This window comes from Grus americana, chromosome 3 (assembly GCF_028858705.1).
Source record: "Grus americana isolate bGruAme1 chromosome 3, bGruAme1.mat, whole genome shotgun sequence".
Taxonomy (NCBI): domain Eukaryota; kingdom Metazoa; phylum Chordata; class Aves; order Gruiformes; family Gruidae; genus Grus; species Grus americana.
Window position 1 is genome coordinate 118,652,249 of NC_072854.1, and position 20,682 is coordinate 118,672,930.

The 20,682-nt window shown below is 39.7% G+C and overlaps 1 protein-coding gene across 3 annotated transcripts in view; it reads right to left on the reverse strand.

The window, feature by feature from the left end:
- MACROD2 (mono-ADP ribosylhydrolase 2) overlaps positions 1-20,682 on the reverse strand; it is an 892,353-nt gene that overhangs the window by 698,828 nt on the left and 172,843 nt on the right. The window lies entirely within an intron of this gene.

A 20,682-nucleotide genomic window follows, 5' to 3' on the forward strand; every position in this document is an offset into this window, starting at 1 on the left:
TTTCCTTGTTTTCTACGACATGGGACCTTTGAGGATGATGATGAGAAACCTTGGCCCCATTGATATAAAAGGGTGTTTTACCATTGTATGCAATTAAGTTGGGATTTCACTCAGTATGCTTAATTGCCTCTGTACTGCAACCACCCAGCTACCCATGCCAGAAATGGGTAAATCACTTACGGAAAGCAATTTTCAGAGCATGGTGATACAAGATGGCCCTTCAAATTAAGCTAGCACAATTGGAACCATGCCAAACATTTTCCTTTCACTGCCTAGGCAAAACCAGAAGGAAAGCCTAGGCTTCTAAACCTGCCTTGAGTAAAGTATTCACCCTTTAGACGTGTGGGAAACAAATTCCTGTTGTCTCATAATATAGATAAAACGCAATATAAAAGGAAGAGTATAAGGGATGGACACAGGTATTTCTTATTGCTTGCTGATGAGTAAAGAGAAGCAAGACATCAAATTATTTCCTGCTCCAGGACAAGGGTAGATGGCAAGAGACACAGAATAAATTAGGTATTTTCCAGCATCCAAGCTTTCTACTGTTATATGTCATTGTTTCTATGATTTCCCTCTGCTTCCTAAATAGACTGTAAACAGCAAATTCCCTGCTGTTGTTTTTTTCCATCACTTTCTTGAGACTTTTACAAAAATTCAACAGTTTCCTTTGTCTTCCTTATTGCTTTTTCAGATATTCTACAAACATCTTTGACTTTCAGCTCAACCATTTGCAGCCAGCTTTCCTTGACACTGCAGTGAAACTGTTGTCATTGAAAAGCTAGATTTTCCATCAAAGTAGCATACCCAAGAACTCTAATTTTAAAAGCAACATATACCATTAACATTATCCTCTTAGAGTGACTCAAGAAGTAGGTCTCTATTATTCAAAATGCAATGTTCTTTAAAGAAATAAATACACAGCATTATATCCAGCATAACTGACAAAATCAAATCAAAATAAACTGCAAACTACAGGGACAGTTATCCATCCTAGGACTAGTTGTTCCTACACTCATTGAGCGAGTGAACTGTTGAGACCAAGACAACAGAGGGATGTTCCTGTGCATCTTTCTGATCCAAGCCTGGTTCTAATACTCTAGAAGATTAAATGGAGGAAAATGGGGCAAATAATCTCTGTTTCTAAAACAAAGCCTTTTGTAGCCATTTTCAAAGAACTGCCTGACTTCCTTTTTGCTGTCTGGATTCTGCCTTCAGATGCAACTCAGTAAACCAGCTGAAAACTATCCATTACTCCTTTTGGTTCCGATTCCTGACACATCACTGAGGTCAACTGGCTCATGGAGAGATACACGAGTGGCAGAACGGTGTGGCTAGGAAAGAGGAGATAGGGCAACACAGTTTGGAGATGACAGTGCCAATCCTCCCTTTTGTCTGTCACATACTGTCATATTAGCTCGAGATCCTTAACTTTCATGTATCTACATCCCATGAATCAACTGCGTTGCTAGGACATCACTGTCACAGTTACTTTGCTTTTACATAGCATAACGAGACTGCTTTAGACTCTTGGCTATCCTCTATAAAGTGCTAGCAGGAAACAAATATCGCCATATATAAATTGCCTTTGAAAAAGAGATAATGATAATAATAATAAATGTGTGCAGGCATATTGCAAAGAGCGCCACTGAACTTTAATGTTTCTTTATTTACCTGCTCCTGCCTTCACTGAAATTCACTATTCAAGACAGACACAACTTAAAAACAGACCCACATATTTTTACAGCAGCTTCCAAAGTACTTCTGTAACAGGTAACATCACCTTCCCAGCAGTAAAATGAGTTTATCTGAGATAAAATCAGCATACTTCATATCAGAAGAAAATAAAAGTAACAAAGTGTCATCTACTGCCATGAGTCTGCTATTCAAGCTTATTCTTTTTGGCACTGTAGAATGCACCTACAATTACCAATCTAGCTCTTGAATGACTCAAATTCTAGAGTCATTATCTTCGAGAGATTTGAGACACACCGCTAAGAACTGTTATACCTTACTGTAACCAAAGTTTCCAGTGCTAAAAAAGTTTCTTCTCATACCCAGCTAACATCCCCACTGCAAACTCTCACTAGATGGCTTCTCAGAGCATCATGTTTCTCTCATTTGAGTTTTCCTGACAATGTTCATCTTTGCGATACTTTCTAGAACTTGTTAATAATATATCCTATAAGTCAGCATCACACACTTCTCTCTAGAAACAGCAAAACCAGTTCAAATAGATTTTTGGCTGCACTGCATCTACTACAGCTACTGAAATTGCAGTAATAATTCATAGGCACTTTTTTTTAATAAAGAATTATACTTGCATACTAGAAGGAAAAAAATCAAACAACTTTCTTATGATGCCAGGAAAAAACATGACTGAATTATATTTACAGTATCCTTTCCAGAAAGGTAAAGTGTCACTCAAAAAGCAAGAACTTTTATTTTCATTTTTTTCAGACTGTACCTGAAAGGTTCAATAAAAAATACCTCTCTTTCCATCTTTGGGAAAGCCTTACCATTAAAGAAGTAACTTGTCACTTAGCACCTAAAGAATACTTTTCCCCAGTGTCCTTGTTTCAGCTGGGGTAGAGTTAATTTTCTTCCTAGTAGCTGGTATAGTGCTGTGTTTGGGATTTAGGAGGAGAATAATGTTGATAACACACTGATGGGTTTAGTTGTTGCTAAGCAGCCAAGGACTTTTCAGCTTCTCATAGCGGCCTGCCAACGAGAAGGTGAGGAGCGCCCAAGAAGCTGGGAGGGGACGTGGCCAGGACAGCTGGCCCAAACTGGCCAAAGGGATATTCCATACCATATGACATCATGCTCCGTATACATCTGGGAGGTGGGCTGGGAGGCAGTTTTGACTTGAGAACTAGCCGAGCGTTGGCTTTGGTTGGTGAGCAATTGTGTTGTGCATCACTTGTTTTCTATATTCTACTACTTCTACTACTATTATTGTTGCTGTTACTGTTATTATTATTGTCTTCATTTTCTGTCCTATTAAACCGTCTTTATTTCAACCTGCAAGTTTTACCTATCTTTTTTTTCCCTTTTCAATTCTCTCCCCCATCCCACTGCGGGGCGGGGGGCAGTGAGCAAATGGCTGTGTGGGTGTTTTAGCTGCCTGCCGAGTTAAACCACGACACCCAGGCAGAGCTGGGGATTTTTGCCCGCATTCAGAGAGCAGGTCAGCACAGCGCCATGGCTGTAATCACATCATATGATGTTGGAGGAAGTATTGCCTCTTTTCTCAGTCCCTTGGTGTTCATCTACAGCTGCATTTTGTCCATCAGTGCTCCCGAATGATCGAGTCTCGTAAAACACTCTGAAAGAGGCTCCTGCTGTAGGGGTTACACTATGGCTCCGTATGAGCAACCAGCAGTGGGACTCTGGGAACTTTCAACCTTCAGACTCGATGCAGTCCAAATTGCCCCCCTAGGTCACACCACCACACTGCGCACATGCACAGCTGCCCCACCTAACTCAGGGCATGCCCAGCCTTAGGTAGCACACGTTACAACATTTCTAGGCAACTAGTAAATCCGTCTTGACTAACCTCTTCTCCTTATTTCTCTATTCCAGAGCTGCAGAAGATTCTCAAGTCAGAGGAGAGTTTGGGTGGAGGAAAGAGGAAGACTGGATTGCTACCAAGTTACCAAGACAAAGAACAGTAAAAGAAAACAAACAAGCGTAAGAGGGGGCTCCAAAGAAATGTGAGGTAAAGACTTCTCGCACCTCATTTCATTCCCCACATTAGCCTTTCAAGTCGACCTGCCCAACCTTTCTAAAATTGCCTCCTTACAAACCACAGTCTACAACAGATTCCTGGGCATTAACTCTGAAAATCCACTCACAATACAAACCTTGAAATACTATTTTAATATGTGCTCATTTGTAGTAAGAAGAGTGATGACACAGAGCGGTCAGGCAGCCAGCAGACTACGTACTTGCTTGTCAGACTGAAATATAACACACGTTGATAGAGCCCCATACAAAGCATCTCACTTGGCAATGGCCCACAAGAGGCAGTAGAGGTGAGAACTACTCTAATTTTAAATATTTTTGCCTGCAGCAGTAACATCAGCTTCAATAAAAAATAATAATAATAAAAAAGCCCACCAGCCATATTTGGGGACCAGTTCCTATGGTGTATTTTACATAGCAGCTTCAGGATGAGACAAATCATAGCACGGGAGATGCTGCACATAGCCACAACTTTAAAAGGTGTCTGGAAATCTGCATTTTGAGAGACAGATCTCGCCTTCACAGTTTGCCTCAGTAAAGCAAATGGAATTACATCTAGAAGTAGTAATATGGCTTACAGCCCTTTAGTTCTCGACTTCTTTTTATTAGATACATTAGAAGCATTAGCAGTAAAAAGTGTTTCTACACAGTTCAGGCTCATCTCTAAGAAAAAATCCACTCTAAAAAAAATCTTCTTGAAAGAAAAAACAGTCTCTAATCACCGAGTATAATGATTTAGCCCTTAATGAGATGTTTATGACCCCAGATTCAACCAGAAATTCAGTATTTCAGATGACTTGACTCCTCCACAGACTAGACTGGTATGCTAACATAGAGTAGCAGCATGAGAAGAGTGCTACTAAACAAACTCCATGAACACTGGTCTGGTCTACCCAGAAAACTCCACCCTTGCTCTAAGAAACAAAATTCCTTCCAAAACACTTCTGCAGGGAGAGAGGGAAGAGGGAAGAGGAAAAAAAAAGACCTGGAAGGAAAGAATTTAAAGTAAGCTTAGTTTCTCATTACAGAATACCCACAATGAAATAATGAATAGACCAGCATATTTGACAAATAAGAACTGGACATGAATGTTTTAAATCTCAGCCTTCTTAATGAGTTAAGTCATATAGCTTTCCAACACTTTTTTGACTGAATAAGCAGACCAGAAACTCTGGCACAGGTCTTAACATTGTCCTCAATGTTGTCTTTACAACAGCGTCTCCTTGCCAAGGAGCAGGATTATTTGAAATTTTGTGGACAGCAAATGAATACCGAAGAAGTTCAACTCAAATGAAACTGAAAATCTTCCTGTGCTGTAAGCCAAAAGGTATAAAAAGTGGAAAAGGATGTATGTATGGGTTGCTTAAACAGACATTCACAGACACGGTATTATTTTTTCTGCTGTCAATTCTGTGGAATTTAGAAAATAGAAAAGACGCAAATACCAATTTTTGTGATGTCTCTGGGGATAACATGCTTTTAGCTTTGTTAACAATATAGCTGAATAACTCTGGTTACTTTTTGTTGGCGTATACTCATCTGACAACATTTTAAAAACGTAAATTCTTCTGGGAGCATGTCTTTGTCAAGTATTAATGGCACTAGTAACTTAAATTGACATCTATGTCATGCAGCCATGCATCTGTCAGTATAATAAAAATATACTTTTAAAAGAGTACTTGATATTGTCTGACTTGGCAGCAGCTGTTTGAGCTTATTTTGATGTAAAAAAGATTAAATATTTTTGTCAATACTTTCTAATTGTGAAATTTATTCAAGAAGACATCTTTATAACTGGCAGTGTTGTAAGATGCAAGACATTCTATTGCCTCAGACACCATTTTTATTCATCAATAAAACATCATAACAGGCAGCTGGTGAGCAGAGTACCAGTAATTTATGGAACGGGAAGCTACATTTCTTCTACATCTTTTGTGAAACATCCTTACCTGTCACTGCATTTTGTTTGATCTTTTCTCAAGAAAGCGGAGAGAACAAAGAAGAGTGAGCTAACAACTGCACCTTGTACAGTCAACCATTTTTAACACGAGATGCCTTTTGGTGCCTGAAAGTAAAAAGCTTTAGGCTTAAAGATCATGAAGGAATTTCAAAGTATATATATAGTAAATAAAATACAGCCATATACAATATACTACCGTACCGTTACCGCTATAATTAACTTTACTCAAAATACGTTCTTGCAGACAAAGCCACAGCAATCAGGAGAAGTAAAACAACGTTATAACAACAGACTGGGCCAGATTTGCAAAGTTATGTAAGTGCCTAATGATGCAAAGCAGAGACTACCGGAAATCAGAAAAACACCCAGCCTACAAAATAAGATCGACTTAAAATGTTTAGGCACATCAGTAAGTACCACTATTAGCATCTTCAGACACACATGGCCTTCTGCAAGCACAGCCTTCAGACACTTTACTCAGCATGGCGGGTGTGACGATAACCTGCATGCAAGAGTACACCAGAAACAGCTCCATCACATGGGTAGCAGCGATTTACGTAACTTTTTTCTACAGTGCAGGAGATTTCTACAAACAAATTGCTTCTCTCCACACTCGGAAAGGGCTTTCACCCCGCTGGACTAACGCCAAAGAGCCGAACTGGGATGGAATCCTTTGGCTCGTGCACAAGCTGGAGCCTCAGGCAGACGGCTACACCCTGAGTGCGAGGGCAGCGGGCCAGCCCCCGCAGAGGACTGGCTGCTCTGCGCACCCCGGCCCTCATGCCACAGCTCCTTGGCGCAATCCTTGCATCGGCCAAAGACCTGGCCTCCCCCTGCTTTGCTCCTGAAGGCTCCTGAGACACTTCTGAGTTTAGCCCAATAGTTTTGGGGTTTGCTTGCTTTTAATGGGTCATCAAGAGCGCATCACCTTCTCGATACACACTCAAAGACTTGAGCTTCCATGTATTAAGAAACCTCCTCCTCTTCCGCCCATAAAAAATCCTCTGTAAATAGAAGTGAACATCTACCCAGTCTTACTTTATTGTTAGTAAAAAGTGCCAGCTTCAAGCTCTCTTTCTAAACAGCCACGATGTCCAGAAGCATGACCTATTGAGTCCAAACAATTCAGCTTATGAAGTTTCCATCATCTGTGTTAGCAAAACAGATGATGTGGGAGACAAAAAAAAAAAGGGACCGAATTTTCCATGCCTTACTTTTTTCCCAGATACTGAAAGTGCACACTACAAATTTGTCCTGTTTTAAAGATAAACAAAATCTACCAGAAAACTTTGTGCAATCAAAAGTACAGGTTTTGTATTTGGAACTAATAAAATGGCTTTGTGGTTTACTTGTCATACAACCTGTGCTATTCTATTCCCCTCTCACAAATACTGTATAAAGAACAAATTGTTAAGGCTAAGTTTTTCCATCTTTGCAAATAAAGTAGTCATTATCTCAAATTTCAAGCTTGTAAAGGTTATTTCATAGGTAGATTAAGGAAAAAAAAAAATCAGCATACTGGTAAGTGCTCTGGAGTTGATCCTGTCAAGGAAATTGCCTTCACAACATTCTGAATTCAATAAGGAAACAATAACTGTCATAACTTTTCAGTTATTTTTCTTCTTCTAATACATTACCGACTCAATATGTAATGTGCATTTATGCAAGAATGCTATTTTTAAAAGTTATATATTACATCCATTAAGCTTAATCAGTCATATGCAAAGCATCTCTGACATCTGATATGAAGGGTGAAAAAAACCCAAACCCAAACCAAAACCCAAACCACCAAACCCACAAAACCCAACGTAGGCAAGGCAGCAGCATCAGCGTACTGTGAAAACACTATAGAAATAAGCACACGGCCATCAGTCTGGCATTTAAATTTTAGAGTACATTGGAGGCATACCTTCAAAGTAGTAGGAGCAAAATGACAGGTTTTTTACCTTGCTGTGAAATACATTAATTGCTTTAATGCAGAGCGAGAGAAAATTAACAGAAATTGAAGTTGTCTAACACATACCGAGAAAAACACATGTGAGAAGGCATTTGGCCTAGAGTACTTCCTAAATGCTGCTGTACAAACTTCCATATGGACTGAAGATTAGGCTCCAACTTAAAGAGAAGCCAAAACTTCACAGCAGCCTGAGGACTCCACAGCTCCTTGGTGGGCAAGTCAGTCAGCCACAGCAAAAAATGGAACTTAAAGGAATATCCAAAAAACCCAGATGAACTTGTTTTTAAGAATGGTATTCATGAGGAGATCTTCAGTCCCAAACACAGCTCCGCAAAACATTTTCAGGTGAAATCCCGCAAAACCAGCAGTTCACGCATTCATACCAATGAAATTCATCCCCTTCATACCCATCCACTGGTATGATTTTCAGCTAGACAGAAACATCTATTCCAAATCAAAGGAAAGAAAGCGATGCAAAAGGAAAAGGTTTCCCGCCAGTGCCTCGTGAAGGACAGTTAGAAGAACCTGTTTGATGAGGCCGATCTCATCCTCGGGAGGGAGAAGACGACAGACTGGTTGAATCAGAAGCTGCAGTTTGAAGGGAAGGAGCTAGAAATGGCTAAAACTGGCCTTTCCATCCATCCTCATGTTTTGTGTGAACCCGTTTGCTGAAGGCACACTCATTTTTCCATGTTCTTCTCATTTTTTCTGGCAAACGTGAGAAAGGTGCAAAGCAGGAAAAATTTCATTCTAAAACACAGGCTGATAAATTGTCACACGTGCTACCAGATGCTAAAGGGAAAGCTATGAATTAAGATTTCATCTATTTTGTGTGTCAATTTGTGGTTTGCTCAACCACTTAAAGTTGCCTTCTACATCGTCAAGGTATTTTAGAATATAGCCAAGCTGAAACGTAAAGCAACAGGAACTTATTTCAGGGCAGAATAATGAGGAAAAAAATATTCAGGTCTACTACAGCCAATTCTTCATCTCATAATTTGGGCCATTTGTGTGGTTTGTAAATGCAACATTAAAGGGAATCAAAGTGCTGCAGTATATAATTAAACCATTTAAGCAGAGTCATCATCAATATTTAAAAGCCTACGCAAAATAGAATAAGAGGTAGTCTTAGGTTCTACCTGCACAATTAGAAAAGCAGTTTTGGTAACAATTATTTCAAAATAATTAGTGAAATTGATATAAATCATGCATCTTTCCAGTATCCCAAAGGTACTAGAATATGTTATCTGGAAACCAGAAGAAAATTAGAGTGAAGTTTTTTTGTGCTTTTTTTGCTTTTGTCTTTTCAAAATTACAACCAGCTCTGAACCTCCCCAAGTCTACCTGTACACAAGAACACTACCCGATGAGCTTTTTTTTACTCTTATTTTTTTAAAAAAAAACATTGGTATGGTACTTATTGCATAGCTAATCACAAGATTTCATTTCAATTTCCTTCCCTAGGAAATAATTGCATAATATTTGATTTCATGAAGGAAAATGCCTGATTATTAAAAGTTTTAATAAAGCAACAATTATGCTCTGAAAAATCACAAAGAAATCACAAGGTGATAAAAACTAACGTATCTCAATCTTAAAACATTAATACTCAACATTCAGGCTTCAAAACAATAAAAAACCCCTAACTGGTTCTGAAACCAGAGTCCACTGCTGCAAAGAAGCTCCCTGGGACCTTGCCCTGAGGGCAGCACCGTGCATTTTCCCGTAGGGTAACCAGCCGTAAGAGGTACCCAGTGGCGCGGGCGTACCCCGCGCTGCCGCTCGTTCACGCAAAGGCAGTCGAAGCCAGGTCAGCCCCGGCTACAGCTGCAGGGCTGACCTCAATGGGCATATTTTGGGGTAAAAGTAGGAAGCGCCCACACCGTTGGTTTTTTCCCTAGGGTATTCACACTCGGGAACAATATTCAGTTTTAAAGTAGAGAAAGAAGAAGAAAAAAAAGAAAGGGGGGGGGGGGGGGGGAGGCACACCTCACGCCCTACCAAAACATGCCTCGCACTTTTTTCCAGCTATGCAGACAAGACCTCACTTGCAAATTTTGCCGCAAAGTTAGAGGAAGGCAAGGTGTTATTGCACTGTTTTTGCGGGAGCAGCCTGGGAGGAAGATTCTGACAATGAATTACAAGCTCCTGCAAGCAACCAGCGCAGACGTGCAGGATTTGAAGAGCCTGCAAGTACGGCACTGAAGTAAGGTCTACTTTAAAATGTATCCAACTGAGTGAATGCAACATGCTCCCAATAGGAACGCGTTGCGCAACCTCTCTGAGGATCCTTTCTCTGCGGAGCCTGCAAGTAGAAGCAGCTCCCGCTGTGGTCAGTGTGAGCCCCATTACAGAAGAAACAGAGAATCTGCTTATGTATTTCACTGTACTTTTGTTTTGTTTTCAAACATAGGCCCAAACTGTTGCTATAGGGCTAAGTATTTGTATAACAACAGTCATGTATTCCTTTATAAAGGAAAGTGGAACTTAATAACCTGGGTATTTCGGTCAAACCAGGAATAATGCATTACAGTGAAATATGGACTATACATCTCACACTGTCCTTAAGAATACTGTCCCAAATCTTTTGGTATACTATTGTCAAATATGCTATCCATACTTTATCTCCACTGATTGTTTCAAAAACTTATAAGCTAAACAAAAATAATCTTGAGAAGACCATAAAAGATATTAAGAATAAAGTGTAGCCATCAACTTACTCTATCAGAGAAATCAGAAATTGCCTCTTTTATGCTAAAAGTAAGTCAGCTTAGTCAGAGAGAGATCGATTATCTTCTCTATTTTACTGTTCCTGGAACATACAATCCATGATATGTCTTAAAATGGAGAAACATAATCTAAAGTTTGAAAAAATACGGGGGGGGGGGGGGGGGGGGGGGGGGGGGGCGGGAATACCGTTAGCTTACTATTTTCACATCCCCTGAAAGCCTACAAACCTCCATTCAGGAACTTTAAAGAAAAGAGAGATCACAAGTAATCAAAACGATGTGAAGGACTGTAGATATTTTCAAAGCTGTGACAAAGCCAAGAGCCCAGACGAAATCCCTGGCAATGACAGGATTTCAGATTGTGCGGGACGATTCTTTGTTCCTGTCAGGTTGTTGGGGGTTTCTAATCTTTCCTAGCTGCAAATGCTCACAGTTCATGATTTATCTCAACAATTGTCAGGTTGGAGCCGTACTGCTCAGTTACCAGCCTACCAAAAATTGCCTCACGCCGTATTTGCCTGCGTATCAGCTGCGTCCCTGCTCCTTGGGTACGCCATGGCTGCGTGAGAAATAAAGCAAGGAGTCAGTTTTATTATACTCTCAAGATACTTCTTCAACACTAAGAATACAGGCACTTCTTAATGATGAAGGAGATTAAAGCTATTATAAAAAAAAACAAACGAAAAGCAGTAAATAGGCACTGTTGTTATAAGACTCTGCATTCAAGCAGATAATATCTGGCAGAAGCTGTATTGAGGCTTTGATGAAAAATTTACTGAGGTTAGGCTGGACAAGAATCTTTCATTTTCTCCGAAGCGCAACAGGAGGGTGGGCTGGCTGCACTGTCGCACACAGATAATGCCGTGCAGAAAGAGAAACCGTCAAGCTGCAACCCCTAATGAATAACTTCACCGTATATGCACCAGTGGCATCCCTAAAATTTCCCATCCTTGCTTCCTGCTAATTCCACTGGTCACATTTAGATACGGGAACATTGCCCATATCAACCAGGACTCGTGCTACCTTGTCAAGTAGGGTTATTCCCAGTTAGACAATATTTTTGAGCTCCTTAGAGCAGACACGACTTTTGGATGCAGATCAGAAGACCACGTGTGGAAAACCAATCTCCCTAAATGGCCGAAGAGGAGGGGCTGGCACTGTCAGGTGGCACCTGGAGACATCCGTGCTAGGTGAACCCAAGAGGCATGACGTGAATTCACCCCCTCCCTTGTGCCAAAGATGCCTGTGGTTAGTTTACCATCATCACCACAAGCACTTCCACCACAAATCCTTTCAGCTGTAACCATTACCCAAAACCGCAAGAACTGCTTGTACTTGCTATTTTTACGAACAATTTCTTTCTTTTTTCTAGTAACAGTCTGCCCATTGACTCATGAGTAGTACCACTGTGTAAAACAAATAAGTGAACAAGTTTGACCCTTTGCCTGGGCCACAACTCAATCAAAAGCTTTTTTGTATACCTTAGCACCTAATTGTTGGAGGTATTCTCACTGAAAGCTTCAATAAAAAGCACTGTGGCTCGCTAATCAGAACTTAAGACAGGGGAAACAAAGCCAAAAAGAAATCCTACAAACAATTTCTACAGACAATTAGACCAAAGATAAATTTGAGAAAGCTGATTAATCACTTTAAAATATGCTGCTCCTTTCCCCCCCCCCCCCCCCCCCAGTATTGAGTATTTTTACAGCGTTGATCAAATAAGCACTTCTGTGGTTTTGGTTTTACCTGTCTTTCTGTAAGGCAAAAAGGGAGACGAATACATGTAGCACAAAACCCATGCTAGGATAAATGTGTGCAGTCCAAGGTTAGTCATTTTTCTCCCAAACACTGCAATGTATATAGCCCATCTACAGCAGCTTTCTAAAAAAAAATTCTCAATAAGTCAGTAATTTAATGATTTATCATTCCTTCTATACTTTATATCAGGAAAATTCAAAATCTTAAGATGCACCAAGCTTTCATATAGACCTTCTGCATCCAGGATTAGTATGTACTCTCAGCAATCTATTCTGCACCTAGGAAACACAAACAGGGACACTATAATCTAATTTGTGCATAGCAAACACTTCATTTCATTATTCTAATACTGCTAGTGTGATTTATGAGTTAGCTGAGTACTTCTCAAAAATGTATTGAGAAAACAAAGACAGAATTAGGCAAAGTACAAACGTTACTTATACGAATACAGAGACCAGTAATGCTAAAGGATAATACAGGCATCTTATGCCATATATAAGCACATCTGTAAGGCAGGTAAAGTATGTTTTTATAGCTGCTCAGAAGAGAAAAAGATGAATCATCTTTTAAAGCTCTATATAAAATCACTTCTTTAGTGGCAATTAATAGAGAGAGGCCCCAGAACACCAGTCAGATGCTCTAATCATCAGGGAGAAAGAAATTAAATGACAATTTAAAAAACCCACTTTATTGAATATGGAAAATTCTGTTTTCTCTTGGAAAGCAACCACAGCAATCTCATATCCTATAACCACATTAGCAAAGAAACGGTTCAGTGGATAGCTAGAGAAGATCTTCCGTCCCTGAAGCATCAGGTAGATAGATTACAATATGAAACCTACACTACTAAATACATAGCGTAAGTTTACGGTCATGATTTGCAGGAAGAGATGGCCTGTTAATTTATCTCTAGTAATGTTGTGATTGAAGAATATCACTCCTACCGATACGTATAAAACCCACAAACAGTCCAAATATTTTACCAGAATTTGTTATGGGCAGCAAAAAACCGTACTGCTCTGGCTGGAATAAGTGACGGCGCAGGAGCACGGCTCTTTCCTTCCCCTGAAGTCTCAGGCAGTCTTTTCTTTATACTTCAAACAAATTAAATCTACTGCAATTAATGATTATAGTTTTTCCTTCAATCAGCCCATATTCCTCTAGGAAATTAACTTAGCTATTAAAAGCCTAAAGGCTGGAAAGGAACCTAGTTAGATGAGTTTTACCTCCTCTGTATTGCCTGTGTAATCAAATGCAGTTTCCCCACCAGTTTAATTCTAATCAGTTTAATTACTGAAAATTACCACCAAAAAAAAAAAACAACCCAACACCTTACTTCTTACACCAGAACAAAGGAGAAAAGCTACACGTGGTAGCACAAGAATACTGGGTGGCAACAGTTTGATATTGCACGTGAGGGAGAGGAAATGACTGAAAATAAAGACAAATTCTAATATTCCTTAGACAACCACTATCAACGGCAAGCCACAAGCCAAGAATAAAACTACTTCCAAGGTGTGAAACTGGGGGAAGAGTTTATTACTTCAGGATTGCGAAGCCTAGATTACACAGGACCTACGTAGCTCCATTGAGTCTTAAGCTGTATTTCCTCATCAGTCTTTTGGTCAAATGCTTACTGCACGGAGCGATGGAGAAGCAAAACATACACCACCCAGGATGGAATTCTCTCTCTCCCACCAAATGAAGAAATCTAATAATTCAAGCATAGGAGAGCTCTCCATGCATATGGAGAGAAAACCAGGCTAGGAGCCACACTCTTTTCTTGCCACATCTCTAAAAAATAAAGGAGAAACCATAGGAAAACATGGAGATAAATGTCTCAAGTGTAGAAAAACACTGGTGGAAACCAAACTGAAGAGTAACACTGGGAGAATGGATCTCTAAACCAGAAAAGGAGTAAAAGAAAAAGCATAAGCTGCTTATGCTCTATTTTATATATAAATACCGAGATGAAAGGTCTCAAACAAGTCTGTTACACACAGTTATATAAAACTATTTAGAGAGGGTAAGTATGCATGTTTTCCTCCACTAGATTTCCACAGCAAAAGTACTTCTTAGTGTTATGAAACTCCCTTTATAAAAAGTTATTTTTTCATGGTATGTTTCTCTTATCTCTTGCCACAAGGAAACTTCTATGCTGATCAGAAAAATACAAGGTAATATCATGCCTTCATTTCTTTTGAAATACAGAAAACATTAAAAAAGTCCATTCTTCCCTTGCATCTTAATTTCTTGTTATCATTTTTCCTCTTTGACCATAATGGCTTCACTGTCTGCTTCACAATTTTAGAGGACCTCAATCAAGGTCATTTTAAATCTTCTCCATCCAGATGACTAATTCCAGTAATCTCATTTAAACTGGAGTTTGGGGGGTGGGGGTGGTGCAGAGAGTACCGTAGCAGTATTTAGCATCCCAGAATCTTCACAGAAACATAGAAAGGTGAACTATATAAACTTGACCAAAGGTCAACCATGCATGTTCTTAGAGAAATATGTCATGCCTTTTAAAAAAAAAAAAAAGACCACTGTGTTGCAAGACAACACAGACGCTTTTCACAAGGTGTCTCTCCTTCTGTGCCAAGATGTCTGTAGCCATGAAGTCTTTAAAAACTCCCTTGGCTTGTAAAGAACTGCAGAAAGCAGTAGTATCTTGATAAGCAAACACACCATCCCTGTATCTGTGTCTACAGCGCTCTCCTGAAGGGACTATCTACTCAAGGATATCAAGATACAAACTCCCAGGGTGGAGAATCCTCACACTTATGTAAATGCAAGTTACTCATTCACAGCCTTTGTTCAGAAATACCTGGCTTTGAACATTTAAAAGGCTGTAGTCTTAATGGGATCAAGTATATCTAATAGGACAATACACCTCAATCAAAGCTTTTAAAAGTTCTAGACTTAGATAAGATGTCCTCATGTATCCTTTTACCCACTCCCAATTGCTTTATCATAAACAATTAAGAGGATGTTTTATCCAATCCTTTCCCAAGTTTTTCCTGGACTTTTCTTCTCTGAGAAGATGGGGAAAGCTGCAGAGAACTACCTTGCAAGTCCTGAAGGTTCTGACTTTTGCAGCACTAATAAAATGTCCACTGAATAAAATGGGGCAAGAATTTAAATATTCCAAATGCATGGAGCCATCAGCAGTACCTCCTTACTAGCTGATGGCTTTTTTGACTGCTCCATTTGTGATAAAATGTTTTTCCTCTGCAAGATCAACAATTAGAAAACAGAGTAAAAGAGGATCAGAGGAAAAAAAAAACACACACACAAAAAAAGAAACCCAAAAAAACCCCCAAGAAACATTAATCCTAAAGAAGCAAATAAAAGTAAGATTGTGCCAAAAGATTTGCCAAAACCCTGTCTCTTTTTTCCCCCCAGAAGATACACCAATGTATCTATATTTTCAATTCACATTACAAATTTTAAGTATCCCTCTTGACATGTATCTGAGAGACACTTTCTAAAAGAATTATGGTTCTAAAAGCTGCAATAGGTCCTACAAGAAACAACAGAAAAATCAGTTGTACGTGTTAGTGGGGGATACTGCTATCATCATCACGGGTACCTTTCTTGTAACGAAGAAAACTTCCATTGAGACCCACACTAACTGCATCTCATATGGCAGGATGAAGTCAACTGTTATTACTGCAATGAGATTATATGTTCCACCATTACAATTTCCAAATTAATCTCTAAAAGAACAAAATTATATTCATTTGAAGCACCTAAGACAGTTCTTTAAAATGAAGAAAAGAAAAAAAAAAGCTGAACTAGAAAGAAAACAATCCATGTTAGTTTTGTAGCGGAGAGGATATTAATATATACTCTGTCACCACCATCTCATTGAAGCTGAGATGTGAAATGCATTACGTCCGGCGTGCAAAACATCTTTTCATAAAGATAAATTCAACCATTGGTGGACCCAAAGGACTCTTGAGAAGAATAAATGCACTTAACCTGTATTTCCTGTTCTTCAAAATCAATAATTCCAGAGGATGTCCCGTGGGACCCAGCCAAAACTCAGAGCTGCACGAAAAGCTCTCATGCCACAACCACCACGAGGGTCAGTACTGATTAAACAACCAGGTTTAAAAAGATTAAATTCCCTAATCTGAGAAATGCCGTAGAAGCGGAAGACTGGATACGTCCTAAGTATAGTTTCAGAAAACAAATCTTGCAGCTCAGCAATTTCACTTTTTACTGTAAGGGATGTTATGACAGCTTCACAGTGGATTCAGATTTAAATATAACTCTAGTCCCCTCTTGCATTCTCCAAAACATCCATCACTGTAACTTTAGCCTTTTCATAATTCAAATGAATAATCTTCAGCTCCTAAGTATTGCTTTAGTCCGTTTTGACAGACAAAATTAATACCTCTTGCAGTTGCTGTTGGAAAGTACTAGAAGCCCCAGTTATCAGATGCTTTGACCTTCCCCTCCAGCCAGTTATTCATGCTGTCACAGGTAACTTCCGTGGGTCTCCGCACCCAGCACCCTCGCTGGGAGCAGCCAGCCCAGCTGCCCCCCCGGGAGCTGGGAAGGGACGAGCGATGCCGGCAGAGATCTGCTGCAACCACCCGGCGCGGGACTTGGCAAACGCCAATCTGCCCCGAACGGCGCTTTTAGAAACCGCACTGCCAGTTATGCTTTTGCCTCCAGAGCACGAGAGGTTTGATGCTTTTAGAAATGGCGTGCTTTTAGAATGGTGTTTTTACAACCTTTAGAGGGAAAAATGTCCCAACGACCCCAGTGAGCTCAATTAAACCTGCTACGAGAGAGAACTGTAGAGCTACTATTGAGGAGAAAAAGGTTCTACGTGTCTTTCTGTCAAAGCTGGGTTATTTGGGGAGGTTTGCTTACTTATTTAGAGGGAGTTCTAGTTAATTTTAATGTATGCATACTTTCTGTCTTGGGACTTTTGACCTACACTGAGATCACGTGAAGAAAAAGAAAAACCAACCCCCCAAAAAAATCAGTTCTCCACTTTCATAAGCCTCTCGGAGTCCCCAGTCACAAACCGCTTTTCTGGCCGGTAAAAGAAAATGAGTGCAGGAAGAACAGTAATGTTTTGATACCGTTGCCATGGCATAAAATTATTATTCCATATATGAACTGTCATTAAATTTGTCATCAAAATCATATTCAACAGGTAAACCCTAAGTACAGGCACGGGAGGCCTAAGACCCTGATGGCCAGCAGCTTTAAGCGGGGTTGATAAAGAGCCAAGAAGCTGGAACTGAATCTTACATTATTTCCCAAGGTATAAAGCAGGTTTGACTAACGTTAATTAAGATGCTTGGTGAATGCATTAAGAATCCCCTATTAACATCATCTATTTAATAATGGACGATGACCATTTATGACGGCGTTGTACTCATATGTGAAAGCATTCTGTTGAAAAAATACACTGAAAAAGGATTACATGTTCCACTTTAACATATCATTTAAAAAGCTCACCAGATGGAACAAAGTCCATGAGGAAAGATGCAAAATTTTGTTTATTCACAAGACATCTTCTGAAAGGCTAGAAACTGTAAGAAAACTCCCTACATCTCAAAGGAATATTTTAAAAGCTAAATTATCAGCTTCAATTTTGTTAAACAAGAAATACTTTAGGCATTTACTCAGCTGCAGTTAGAAAAAATATACCAAAAATTCTGTATAGCATCACTTATTAAATTCATTAAATTGAAAAAAATATTCATTTCTTTCGTTGAAAAACTGCTAAAACTTACAACAGCTTTTAAAACTGCAAGGAACACGTAAGATTTTTCCCAACTGATACTCCTTTCTTCTTTCTTCCATTTTATTCTCTTTTTGTAAATGGCTGTACATACGTCATCTCCAGAACATCGAGTTGAGATATTTTTATTACTATTCAACCGCTTAATGCTTTTACTTTTCCATGATTTACGCTTGAAGAATGTAATAGCAAATAAACGTAATGACAAAAAATGTTTGCTAAAGCGGCCAACTTTAAGTAATGCTGCTGAAGCCATATGAGCGGAAAGCAAATTGGGAATTTGTAAGTGACGGTGTTTGGACTATTGTATTTCAAAGGGTGTTCACAAATAATCATTTCAGCAGAATGTACTGCTCTCCTCGGTTCCCTGTGTAGTCATCAGCCCTTCTAGAAAGCAAGTTGGAGCACGCAGTGGATGTAGCCACCAAACTTCCCATCCCGTGGAGCAATCTCCCTCTTTCTACCGACTGTGTGATGGATCTAGTTAGCTTTTGTGAATATCCCGCTCTAGGTTCCGAAACAGCGTTTGACCTGTGAGCTTTACAGCATTCACAACGTGCATATTCAGAGCTGGAAATCTGCACTCTGGAGGAAAATAAGGGACAGCCGATATCAGTTGTCAAAATCTTGACGAGTAAGAGGTTACTGCAGTTTGGGAGCATGTCAGCATTTTCGGTTTGGTACAAATACAGTCAAACAGCACAGCAGAAAAGTCCAGGTTTCCATCCCCAGTAATACTCTAAAGCAGAAATCCCCAGCTAGAAGTGAAGTGAGCCCTTAGCAGGAATGCTCACAAGTACTCGAGCACTCAGCAGATGCTGTCACAAGTAAGTGGAAATGCATCAGAGACCGATTCAGACCAGGCTTTCATCCACAAGCACAAGTTTCAGTCAGCTTGTATGAACTTAACGTTAGCAGCTGCACTTTCACACTACTCATTACTTCTCTCTGGCCTGAGACTCCTGCAAGGGATTGTCTTGTGTGACCATTTCATCCTCCCATATGTTTAAATAAAGACAGTTGCGCCCAAAATACCACAATCTGTAGCACGTAATTGAAAGCAACCCTTTGGGAACTGCTGCTCCTGAGCAAAGAAATAATCTTGAGCCCAAACGAGAGGCTGCTGTCAGGGCCAACAAGTACTGTTTGTCTCCAGGGTTTTCTTTCAGAGGAAACCCATCCCGTCCCAGCGCTCATGCCTCTCCAGTCCCACTCATGGTTTCCTCCTCCCAACCTAATCCCTACATTTCTCCTCTCTTTCCAAGGCTCTACGCGTGACATTTTCTCACAACCACATCCTCTACCAGGTACCTCTTTCTCCTTGAGCTCCTCTCTCAGCTGCTCTCCCCCTCCCAGGTCTATGTTGCAGAACCAATTTGCTTTCCTCCACCCCTCTGCTCCATCTGCTCCTCTGTCAAGCTGCCCTCTTAGCGTTTGCTACCCAGCTTTCCGCTGCGATATGACATTTTTGCCTTTCAGTTTCAGCACATACGGTTTCCAGTAACCGGATTAAAGTGCCTTAAGTTAGAAAGAAGGCAAATATGTAAACAAGCAGCTATCAGATGTAAATGCCTAAAGCAGGCTTCATCCAAGCAACATTCACATTTGAGAAAATAACCCTTTTTTCATTGCCCCGATAAATATTGCCCGCAACTTCCCAACTGCTTTCCATCTTTCGGAGTCATCCTTCGTGAAAGATACCTACAACACACCTCTGGGTAGTCGAGAAAAATTCAGATTCGAATTGATTTATCAGGGCTTTCCCTTGAGAGGGAACGTAGCTGCTAACTAGAAACCCTTATCTGATAGCTTGGGAGTTAAAAGGTCACATGAGACCGGGAAGTATCTTGATTGAAGAATAGCCATTATCTTTTCATATGCATTATGGTAATTTTTTTCTCTCAACAACAAAGCTCTTAAGAACATTTTACTGGACACCATATAGATCATTTAAAGGTTGTCCCTCAGTGTCTCATAAATGTTGGCAATATAATTATGAAATTGCAAACATACATGTGTTGCGGAATCATACCATTTATTGAAAAGCAGAAGTATGTAAGATATAAATGTATATACGCACTATTAAGATTAGATATTAAGCCATTTTTCAACTACAACTCAGATGTATATGCAAAAAGTTTCACTTGCCAAGATTCATCACGAATATTGAATTATTAAACAAACAACCTAAATTGGATATTGAATACCAATCATTATCACAATGTGAAAAAAACTTGCTCCCTTGAGACTTGACAATTTAATCAGCCTACAGGAAATAAATACTGGAAAAGTTAAATTTAGTGCTCGGTGAGTACTATTTTAACCTCTCTGGTTCAGCAGGATTTAAGATTTGTCTCAGAACAGTTCTCTCTTCTCAAATTACGTTTACTCTCCCCATCTTTTCTTTCACTGGCTTATGTGATTAACAGCAAATAAAACAACAAAATCCTGTATTGCAACTGCATTTCAAGTGCAGTAGGTCAAACAACAACAACCCTTCTCCTGCCATTAACTGAAAACTAACATTTACATTAAAGCCCTAAGTTTTGGTTTGGTGGTTGGTTTTTTTGACTTATGACCATTTGCCTGATTTTTATCCTGTATTTTCATGAAGGAATAGCGATGGCAACATCAAGTTTCTACCCAGAGAAGGAGACAGTGGAAACTTGAATTACTGAGTGAATTGGAGGCTTTATGACATAAATTAATCTGCCACTATCCTGCCACCTGCTCTACAGGAACTCCTCAGGGGCGAAGTTGG